Below are 10,480 nucleotides of genomic sequence, written 5' to 3'. Positions count from 1 at the left end.
ACTTTCACCTTATCCCACCACTCACCAGCTGCCTCTCTCAGGTAGAACGCAGCTTGCTCTACCCTTATCTCATCAGGACAATGAACCAGGTCTAGTATATTCTCCATCTCTCGATGCCAGTTGTCAAGAAGGTTTGGTTCCCCGGTCCCTTTGTACTCCTTTGGGTTGAACCTAGCTATGTAAAGGCTGATCTTAGAGTGATCAACCTCCTGATCCTTATTCACTTTCTTTAAGGCCTCCGTAAGAGCATCCTGGTGCTCCAACATCTTAACAATATCATCCGTATTCATGGACTCAGCTCTCGCATAGTAAGCGTTTCTCTTAGGCGGCATCTTGAAGCTATATATAAGAAAGGGTAGACATAAACACATGTACTAAACCTCAAAACACGAAAACAAAGCTACCCGGGTGCTACTCGATCGAGAGTCCCAACCTACTCGATCGAGTAAGAGGCTACTCGATCGAGTGCCTCCCATACTCGATCGAGTACCTCGACTCCAGAACACAAACAGACCTTCTGACCTCTAACATACTCGACCGAGTAGCCAGGCTACTCGATCGAGTGACCCCCTACTCGATCGAGTACCCCTAGTTACTCGATCGAGTACCCTAAAACTTGATTCTGGTCGCAAAAACGTCAAAAACCCACCCGATCAAGTCAGTCCCACTCGATCGAGTCATGCTAACTCGAATATGCTACCCGCATGTTATAACATATTCTATCATGTAATGCAACTTATAAACACGATATCATGTCCTCATTATGCATACTATGCTACTCAACTGTTCATGCGATTAACAAACAATTATATCATGTTATTAATGCCACATAGTAATCACTCAACATGCTTCTCATTCCAACACAGTTCTATATATATATATATATATCTCTTCAATTTCATTCATATTCTCAACTTCTACTTCAAACATCCCACATTTACAACACACCTCATCACATCCACACACCAAATAACAAACAACACATATGACGCAATGAGATATTCCCCCCCCCATGTGACCGGTTCAAAATTGTAGGGCGAGGTCGCGACTTTAGGATGTCTCCCAAGTCTTTGCATTAGCTACTACAACCTTTACCCCGGGTTCATTTTAATTGACTCCCTATATTCATTGGGTTCATTGGTTACGAGTTTCGGATCGTCGCTCGATACCATTTTGTAACACCCCCATACTCCAAGTGCCTTACCAGGACCACTCGGGTATAAGGACGTTACCATCTCGGTTACCCGAGGCAATGATAATCAAATAAACAATAATGAAACGATATTTAAATAGTAATACTTTAGCGAAAGGTTACAATCCAAAAACCAAACCAAATACTAATACAAGTTCTCATAACGGTACATCTTCTTGAACTAATCGAAATGTATATAAAAACTGCTAAACTACGATGGAAGACTTCTATCATCGATCGCGGCAATCCCAGCTATCCCAAGTACTCATGTCATACATACATGTTCAATATCTGCTCACCATCCCCGAATGGATCACCGCAGTTTTCAAAACATTCACCGGGGTCGATTATTTACACAAGAGGTATAATTAACAATACAGTAACTAACACAACTCAAACAATCACACACGATCAAGCACTCCACTCCATCTCCATCTCCGACTGTCCACTGGACCAGCCCTGCCAGTGGGGGACCGCAGCCGTTGCCACCTAAGCCCCGCTCATCATACCGAGTGATAACCCTGTCCCATTAATGTGCACATCCCCTTCCGTGGCGGGTTCCACGAAGGGCGAAACTAGGGCGTGAAGCCACTCCCGCAAGTGACTCCACTCAGCCGAGAACGCATCTCGAGAACCACAGACAAACAATCACAACCACAATCACTACATCGTCTGAATCAACCAATTATACTAATTACAGCACAACACCACACCACATGTAAGTAATATTGAATAGGAAACCCTACCGGAAAGCACAATTGTCAGACGATCTCACAGCTGAAGTCAAAAAGGTTCCTCTACAAATCCTCCTCCTAATGATACAAGCACATAATTACTACTATGCACATAACACAACAAAATCCCCAATTCCCAAGATTAGGGTTTAACTAACTTTGACGAAATACAATAAAAACGGTATAAAAGTCTTACCCTCGACGCAAGGATTACAACGGTGTAAAGACAAGTGCAATCCGACCTTCCAAGCTCCGGGATTTGGTAAGAATGCGATTAAGGTGATGAACGTAGTTTGTTTCTCTTCTCACAGTGATTTAGGTTTTAGAAAAGTAATTAGAATGAATGACGAAAAGATTATATACTTAATTGCATAATTAACAAAACCCGAGAAAACAACCCCCGTAAACCGGCTACTCGATCGAGTAGCCCAGGTACTCGATCGAGTACCCCCCTACTCGATCGAGTATCGCAGTTACTCGATCGAGTACCCAACAGGTTAGAAACTATTTTATTTCGCAAAACTCCCTTACTCGACAGAGTAAGGCCTACTCGATAGAGTACCCCAAGACTCATAAATACGGAGTATTACAGTCTTCCCTCCTTAAAAAGAACTTCGTCCCCGAAGTTCAAACCAACACAAAACAAAGACTCACACTACCACACTCCCGACTCAACAATCGAAACAAACTCAACATAAAAACTTGTTACTAACTCAAACTCAACCCGACTCAACGACAACAACTATACCGACACCATATAAAAAGGGTATAAAACTCTTAAAAACGCTTTGCGATCATCTCCTATCCCCCTAAAAGAAACAAGGTTACGTCCTCGTAACCAAACATACCTGATCAAAAAGGAAAGGGTAGCGTTCTCTCATGACCTCCTCTGCTTCCCATGTAGCTTCCTCTGTCTCGTGGTTAGACCAAAGGATCTTAAGCAACACTGTCTCACCACTCCTAGTCTTCCTAACCTTCCGGTCAAGGATCTGCTTAGGTACCTCAAGATATGATAAAGACTCATCTAGTTCTATGCTCTCTGCCTCTAACACATGTGACGGGTCACTCACATACTTCCGCAGCTGCGATACATGAAACACATTATGCACTCTCTCTAAGATCTCATAAGGACCGATGAACTTTTGACTCAACTTGACTTTCTTCCCAAATCTCATAACACCACGCATAGGAGACACTTTCAGAAGAACCTTATCCCCAACCTGAAACTCTATATCCCGGCGGTGTAGATCTGCATAACTCTTTTGTCGATCATGAGCTGCTCTCATGCGTTCCCTAATCATCTTAATCTGTTCAACCATCTCATGTACCATCTCTGGTCCTAGAACCACTGCCTCAGCACTGTCGTCCCAACAAATCGGACTCCTGCATCTCCTCCCATATAACGCCTCAAACGGTGCCATGCCTATACTAGTGTGGTAGCTGTTGTTATAAGAAAACTCTATCAAATCCAACCTCTGTTCCCAGCTACCACCAAAGTCCATCACACAAGCTCGCAACATATCCTCAAGAGTTTTGATTGTTCTCTCAGTCTGACCGTGTGTCGCAGGATGAAAAGCTGTACTCATCTTCAAAGTTGTACCCCAAGGATTCCTGCAACTCTTTTCAGAACCGTGATATAAACCTCGCATCTCTGTCAAACACTATGTCCTTAGGGACTCCATGTAACTTAAGCACGTTCTTTCGATAAGCCACAGCCAATTGTGCTTTAGTCCATGTATCTTTCATTGGAACAAAGTGAGCTGACTTGGTCAGTCGATCCACTATCACCCATATCATGTTATTACCTTGTTGACTCTTCGGTAAACCCACAATAAAATCCATAGAAATGGATTCCCACTTCCACTCAGGTACCTCCAAAGACTGAATCTTACTTTGTGGTCGTCGCTGTTCCCCTTTAACTCTCTGGCATGTCAAACAACGGGCCACAAACTCAGCTGTTTCCTTCTTCATCCCAGGCCACCAAAACGTGTTCTTCAAATCCTTGTCATTAGGGACACACCACCTACCATCAAACTTCAAACTACCATCCTTGTCATAAGGTGTACAATGTGCCTATGTCATGATTGTCTTTTTCAGCTCCTCATCATTAGGGACACACCACCTACCATCAAACCTCAAACTACCATCTGTGTGAATAGAAAATCGGGACAGTGTCCCTTTCTCTACTCCAGCTCTCCACTCAATCATCTTAGGATCTAAAGCTTGTTTACCTCGAATATCATCATAAAGATCAGGCTGCACTGTCAAATCTCCCACAACATCTCGTCTCTGATTCATATGTATCCCAAACTTCCCCACCTCATCTCTCAACCTCATCAAAGATAGAGCTGTACACAGGGAGTGTACACTCTTCCTACTCAAAGCATCTGCAACGACATTGGCTTTCCCTTCATGGTAGATAATATCCATGTTATAATCGCCAATCAGCTCCATCCACCTCCTCTGTCTCATGTTCAACTCCTTTTGAGTGAAGATGTACTTGAGACTCTTGTGATCAGAAAATACCTTAAAGGTCGCCCCATAAAGGTAATGTCTCCAAATCTTGAGAGCAAACACCACCGCACCCAACTCTAGATCATGTGTAGGGTAGTTCTCCTCATACGGCTTCAATTGCCTAGAAGCATAGGCAATCACCTTACCGTTCTGCATCAACACACATCCCAACCCATTCTTTGAGGCATCTGTATAAACCTCAAAGTTCTCGATCCCTTCAGGCAATGCTAAGATAGGAGCTGTGGTCAAACGCTCCTTTAATGTCTGGGCAACGCTTTCTCACAACTCTCATCCCAACGGAACTGTTCTCTTTCCTCATCAAAGCTGTCATAGGTCTAGCTATCTTGGAGAAATCTTTCACGAACCGTCTGTAGTATCTAGCTAAGCCCAAGAAACTCCTAATCTCAGCGACATTCTTTGGTGCTTCCCACTTTGTCACTGCCTCAATCTTTGCCGGATCCACAGCTACTCCCTCCTTAGAGATCACATGCCCCAGAAAAGCAACTTTCTCCAACCGAACTCACACTTGGACGAGTTTAGCATATAACTCATGGTCCCTCAATGTCTGCAACACGATCCTCGGATGCTCCTCATGCTCTTCCTTAGTCTTAGAGTAGACTAAGATGTCATCGATGAACACCACCACGAACTTGTCCAAAAACGTAAAGATTATGTTCATCAAATCCATAAACACGGCCGGTGCATTAGATAACCCAAACGGCATCACCACATACTCATAGTGACCATACCTCGACGTGAAAGCTGTCTTTGGTATGTCCACCTCTCTAATCTTCACCTGATGGTACCCCGACCTCAAATCAATCTTGGAAAAGACTGATGCACCACTCAACTGATCAAACAGGTCATCTATCCTTGGCAAAGGATACTTGTTCTTCATCACACTCGGTTCGGTTCTACGTAATCTATGCATAACCTCAAACTCCCATCCTTCTTCTTCACGAACAGAACTGGTGCTCCCCACGGCGATACACTAGGTCTAATGTATCCCTTCTCTATCAGATCATCTAACTGCTTCCTGAGCTCCTCCATCTCTTTAGGACCCATCCGGTACGGTGCCTTAGAGATTGGCCCCGTACCCGGTTTCAACTCAACGGTGAAATCTATCTCCCTCTTCGGTGGCAACCCCGGAATCTCGTCAGGAAAAACATCGGCAAACTCTCCCACCACTGGTATCTCGTCAACTGTCGGACTATGGCACAAAATTAAAGGACATCCCTTCCTCAGATAGGACTTCAACGTGATAGCTGCAATCAACTTAACTTTGGGTTTGACTAAAAACCCACGATAAGACACACTAACACCCTTAGGCCCTCTTAAAGACACTTTCTTTTGATGACAGTCTATCTTAGCTTTATACTTTCCCAGCCAATCCATCCCAACTATCATCTCAAATCCGTTAAAAGGAAACTCTAGCAAGTCTACAGGTAGGTCGACTTGCCCAACTATCATAGACACATCCCTAAACAACCTTCCACAAGATACAGACTCTCCCGAAGGTATGAAAACTTTCTCACTTACAGACTCGTAAACTCTCAAACCCAACTTTTTAACATGACTCGACGATACAAACGACTGGGAAGCCCCTGAATCAAACAAAACAAAGGTATGAATACCGTTAACAAGAAAGGTACCAGTGATAACATGTGCATCCTCCTCAGCTGCTTTCTTGTCCATCATGAACAGCTTTCCAACGGTCTTCTGTCCACCTCCCTGGACAAGTACTGGCTGATGTGGCCGGCTTAGCACCCGACCCCTGATTGTTGTTGTTGTTCGTAGCTGGTTTCTGATAAGAATTACCGCCGTTGCGGTTGCCTCCACTCTGATAGCTCTGGCTCCCCCGGTTAGACCATGACCCACTTGGTCTGTTGCTCGCATAACTCTGTGTCGGTCCCTGAGAATAACTTCCCCGACCCGTCCCCTGAAAAGCTCCAGGTACACTCGTGCACTCATGTCTCTTGTGGCCGACACCGCCACAACCAAAGCAAGTCATACCCCAACTGTTACTGCTACCCCCACGGCCACGCCCGAAGGAAGCCCCAAAGACTAAACCCCGACCCAAAGAGAAAACCCCTTAGCTTGATTGTGGTTGCCTTTCTTATGACTAGATTGGCCACCACCCTCACTCTCGACCTTTCTTTTCTCAACACCAGGACCTCTCCCGAGCCATTTCCACCAACCTCTCGGCCCTCCCGGCTCTCTCGCATAAGCGTCCTTAACATCGGTAAGGACTCCTACGGTAGCTTATCCATGATCCTAGGGGTCAACCCCTCTCAAACCTTAGCGCCGATTCTCACCACTCATTCCCATGTCCTCGATACCTAGACTTCTCATTAAATCGCTTATAGTACTCGGCCACGGACATGTCGGATGTCATCTTGAACCCGTCGAACTCCTCCCTCGACTTGCTTCTCACATGCTCTAGCACAAACTCTTTTCTCATAGCCCTACGGAACTCATCCCAAGGTATAGCAGGTAAGCCTTGGTTAGCATACATCTCTCTGGCACTCACTTTCACCTTATCCCACCACTCACCAGCTGCCTCTCTCAGGTAGAACGCAGCTTGCTCTACCCTTATCTCATCAGGACAATGAACCAGGTCTAGTATATTCTCCATCTCTCGATGCCAGTTGTCAAGAAGGTTTGGTTCCCCGGTCCCTTTGTACTCCTTTGGGTTGAACCTAGCTATGTAAAGGCTGATCTTAGAGTGATCAACCTCCTGATCCTTATTCACTTTCTTTAAGGCCTCCGTAAGAGCATCCTGGTGCTCCAACATCTTAACAATATCATCCGTATTCATGGACTCAGCTCTCGCATAGTAAGCGTTTCTCTTAGGCGGCATCTTGAAGCTATATATAAGAAAGGGTAGACATAAACACATGTACTAAACCTCAAAACACGAAAACAGGCTACCCAGGTGCTACTCGATCGAGAGTCCCAACCTACTCGATCGAGTAAGAGGCTACTCGATCGAGTGCCTCCCATACTCGATCGAGTACCTCGACTCCAGAACACAAACAGACCTTCTGACCTCTAACATACTCGACCGAGTAGCCAGGCTACTCGATCGAGTGACCCCTTACTCGATCGAGTACCCCTAGTTACTCGATCGAGTACCCTAAAACTTGATTCTGGTCGCAAAAACGTCAAAAACCCACCCGATCAATTCAGTCCCACTCGATCGAGTCATGCTAACTCGAATATGCTACCCGCATGTTATAACATATTCTATCATGTAATGCAACTTATAAACACGATATCATGTCCTCATTATGCATACTATGCTACTCAACTGTTCATGCGATTAACAAACAATTATATCATGTTATTAATGCCACATAGTAATCACTCAACATGCTTCTCATTCCAACACAGTTCTATATATATATATATATATATATATCTCTTCAATTTCATTCATATTCTCAACTTCTACTTCAAACATCCCACATTTACAACACACCTCATCACATCCACACACCAGCGAACAAACAACACATATGACGCAACAGATATTCCCCCCCCCATGTGACCGGTTCAAAATTGTAGGGCGAGGTCGCGACTTTAGGATGTCTCCCAAGTCTTTGCATTAGCTACTACAACCTTTACCCCGGGTTCATTTTAATTGACTCCCTATATTCATTGGGTTCATTGGTTACAGGTTTCAGGATCGTCGCTCTGATACCATTTTGTAACACCCCCATACTCCAAGTGCCTTACCAGGACCACTCAGGTATAAGGACGTTACCATCTCGGTTACCCGAGGCAATGATAATCAAATAAACAATAATGAAACGATATTTAAATAGTAATACTTTAGCGAAAGGTTACAATCCAAAAACCAAACCAAATACTAATACAAGTTCTCATAACGGCTGTCTACTGAACTAACTGAAATGTATATAAAAACTGCTAAACTACAGCGGAAGACTTCTATCATCTGATCGCGGCAATCCCAGCTATCCCAGTACTCATGTCATACCTGTTCAATATCTGCTCACCATCCCCGAATGGATCACCGCAGGGTTTTCAAAACATTCACCGGGGTCAGTACTATTTACACAAGAGGTATAATTAACAATACAGTAACTAACACAACTCAAACAATCACACACGATCAAGCACTCCACTCCATCTCCATCTCCGACTGTCCACTGGACCAGCCCTGCCAGTGGGGGACCGCAGCCGTTGCCACCTAAGCCCCGCTCATCATACCGAGTGATAACCCTGTCCCATTAATGTGCACATCCCCTTCCGTGGCGGGTTCCACGAAGGGCGAAACTAGGGCGTGAAGCCACTCCCGCAAGTTACTCCACTCAGCCGAGAACGCATCTCGAGAACCACAGACAAACAATCACAACCACAATCACTACATCGTCTGAATCAACCAATTATACTAATTACAGCACAACACCACACCACATGTAAGTAATACTGAATAGGGAAACCCTACCTGGAAAGCACAATTGTCAGACGATCTCACAGCTGAAGTCAAAAAGGTTCCTCTACAAATCCTCCTCCTAATGATACAAGCACATAATTACTACTATGCACATAACACAACAAAATCCCCAATTCCCAAGATTAGGGTTTAACTAACTTTGACGAAATACAATAAAAACGGTATAAAAGTCTTACCCTCGACGCAAGGATTACAACGGTGTAAAGACAAGTGCAATCCGACCTTCCAAGCTCCGGGATTTGTTAAGAATGCGATTAAGGTGATGAACGTAGTTTGTTTCTCTTCTCACAGTGATTTAGGTTTTAGAAAAGTAATTAGAATGAATGACGAAAAGATTATATACTTAATCGCATAATTAACAAAACCCGAGAAAACAACCCCCGTAAACCGGCTACTCGATCGAGTAGCCCAGGTACTCGATCGAGTACCCCCCTACTCGATCGAGTATCGCAGTTACTCGATTGAGTACCCAACAGGTCAGAAACTATTTTATTTCGCAAAACTCCCTTACTCGACAGAGTAAGGCCTACTCGATAGAGTACCCCAAGACTCATAAATACGGAGTATTACAGTGACTATCACCCCGAAAAGCTATTGTCTAGAGGTTAACCGGTTGCCTAATAAGCGATTGGCGAAAGCAAAGGACACTTGCTCGGAAGGGACAAACTATATCTCTAACTTTTGAAATGTGAAAGTTGAATGAGGTCAAATTTTGAATACTAGTCATATACACCCTTTGTTTATAACGATTTGAGCATTTCATTCCCAAAAAGCCTTTTTGTCAAGCCACTTTGTCGAGCTTGGGACGATCCATGACCTTTACTTTTGTAGAGAATTCGAGACTTGTCATTATATATGCTACTAGCATCATAGGGATCATCATTCCATACCATCCGATCGCTCATGACGAAAGCATTTGGAAATTGAGGACGAAAGTAGTCTAGTTTAACACCATTTGGAGGTGATTTAGTGCCATCCTCTTAGCCTTAGTAATTTGTTGAACTAGTATTTGTGATGGATTATATGCTCTTAAATTTGTTCTCTTTTAGTTGCCTCCGCCACTTGATGAGGAAGTGGCTATTCCTTTTGTAGATGCATCCATTATTTGATTTTGTGTGCTTAATGTTTGGATGTGTCGCCATTTTGGCAAGACCCACCTTGCCTTGCAAGAAGGAATCCTACCTCATGGTTGTCTTGTTGTGAGTTGAAGGGGCGGAGTGAGACCCGCTAATTGTCTCATATCGGCTATGTTATTAGGTTAGTTTAAATAATGGTCCTAGTCTTTGTCACCTCTTTACTCGGGACGAACAAAGGTTCGGTTTGGGGATATTTGATGTGACCATAATTAGCGCATATTTAGTCCCCGAATTAGCCTTGTTCCCATGCTTTTTAGTGCATATTTGGGTCATTTATTGTCTTTAGTTCTTTGTTTTGCATATTCTTTGAGGTTTTGTGTCCTTGGTAGGAAAGGAGTGCAAACCTTGCATTTTCATGGCAAAATGAGACTAAATTGATTGAATTCAATGACCAAGCATCAAGGAGAGACAAGATTAGAGGGCC

Source organism: Silene latifolia, chromosome 9 (genome assembly GCF_048544455.1).
Source record: "Silene latifolia isolate original U9 population chromosome 9, ASM4854445v1, whole genome shotgun sequence".
Taxonomy (NCBI): Eukaryota; Viridiplantae; Streptophyta; class Magnoliopsida; order Caryophyllales; family Caryophyllaceae; genus Silene; species Silene latifolia.
The sequence above is the reverse complement of the archived record's forward strand: the minus strand, read 5'-3'. Positions refer to the sequence as shown.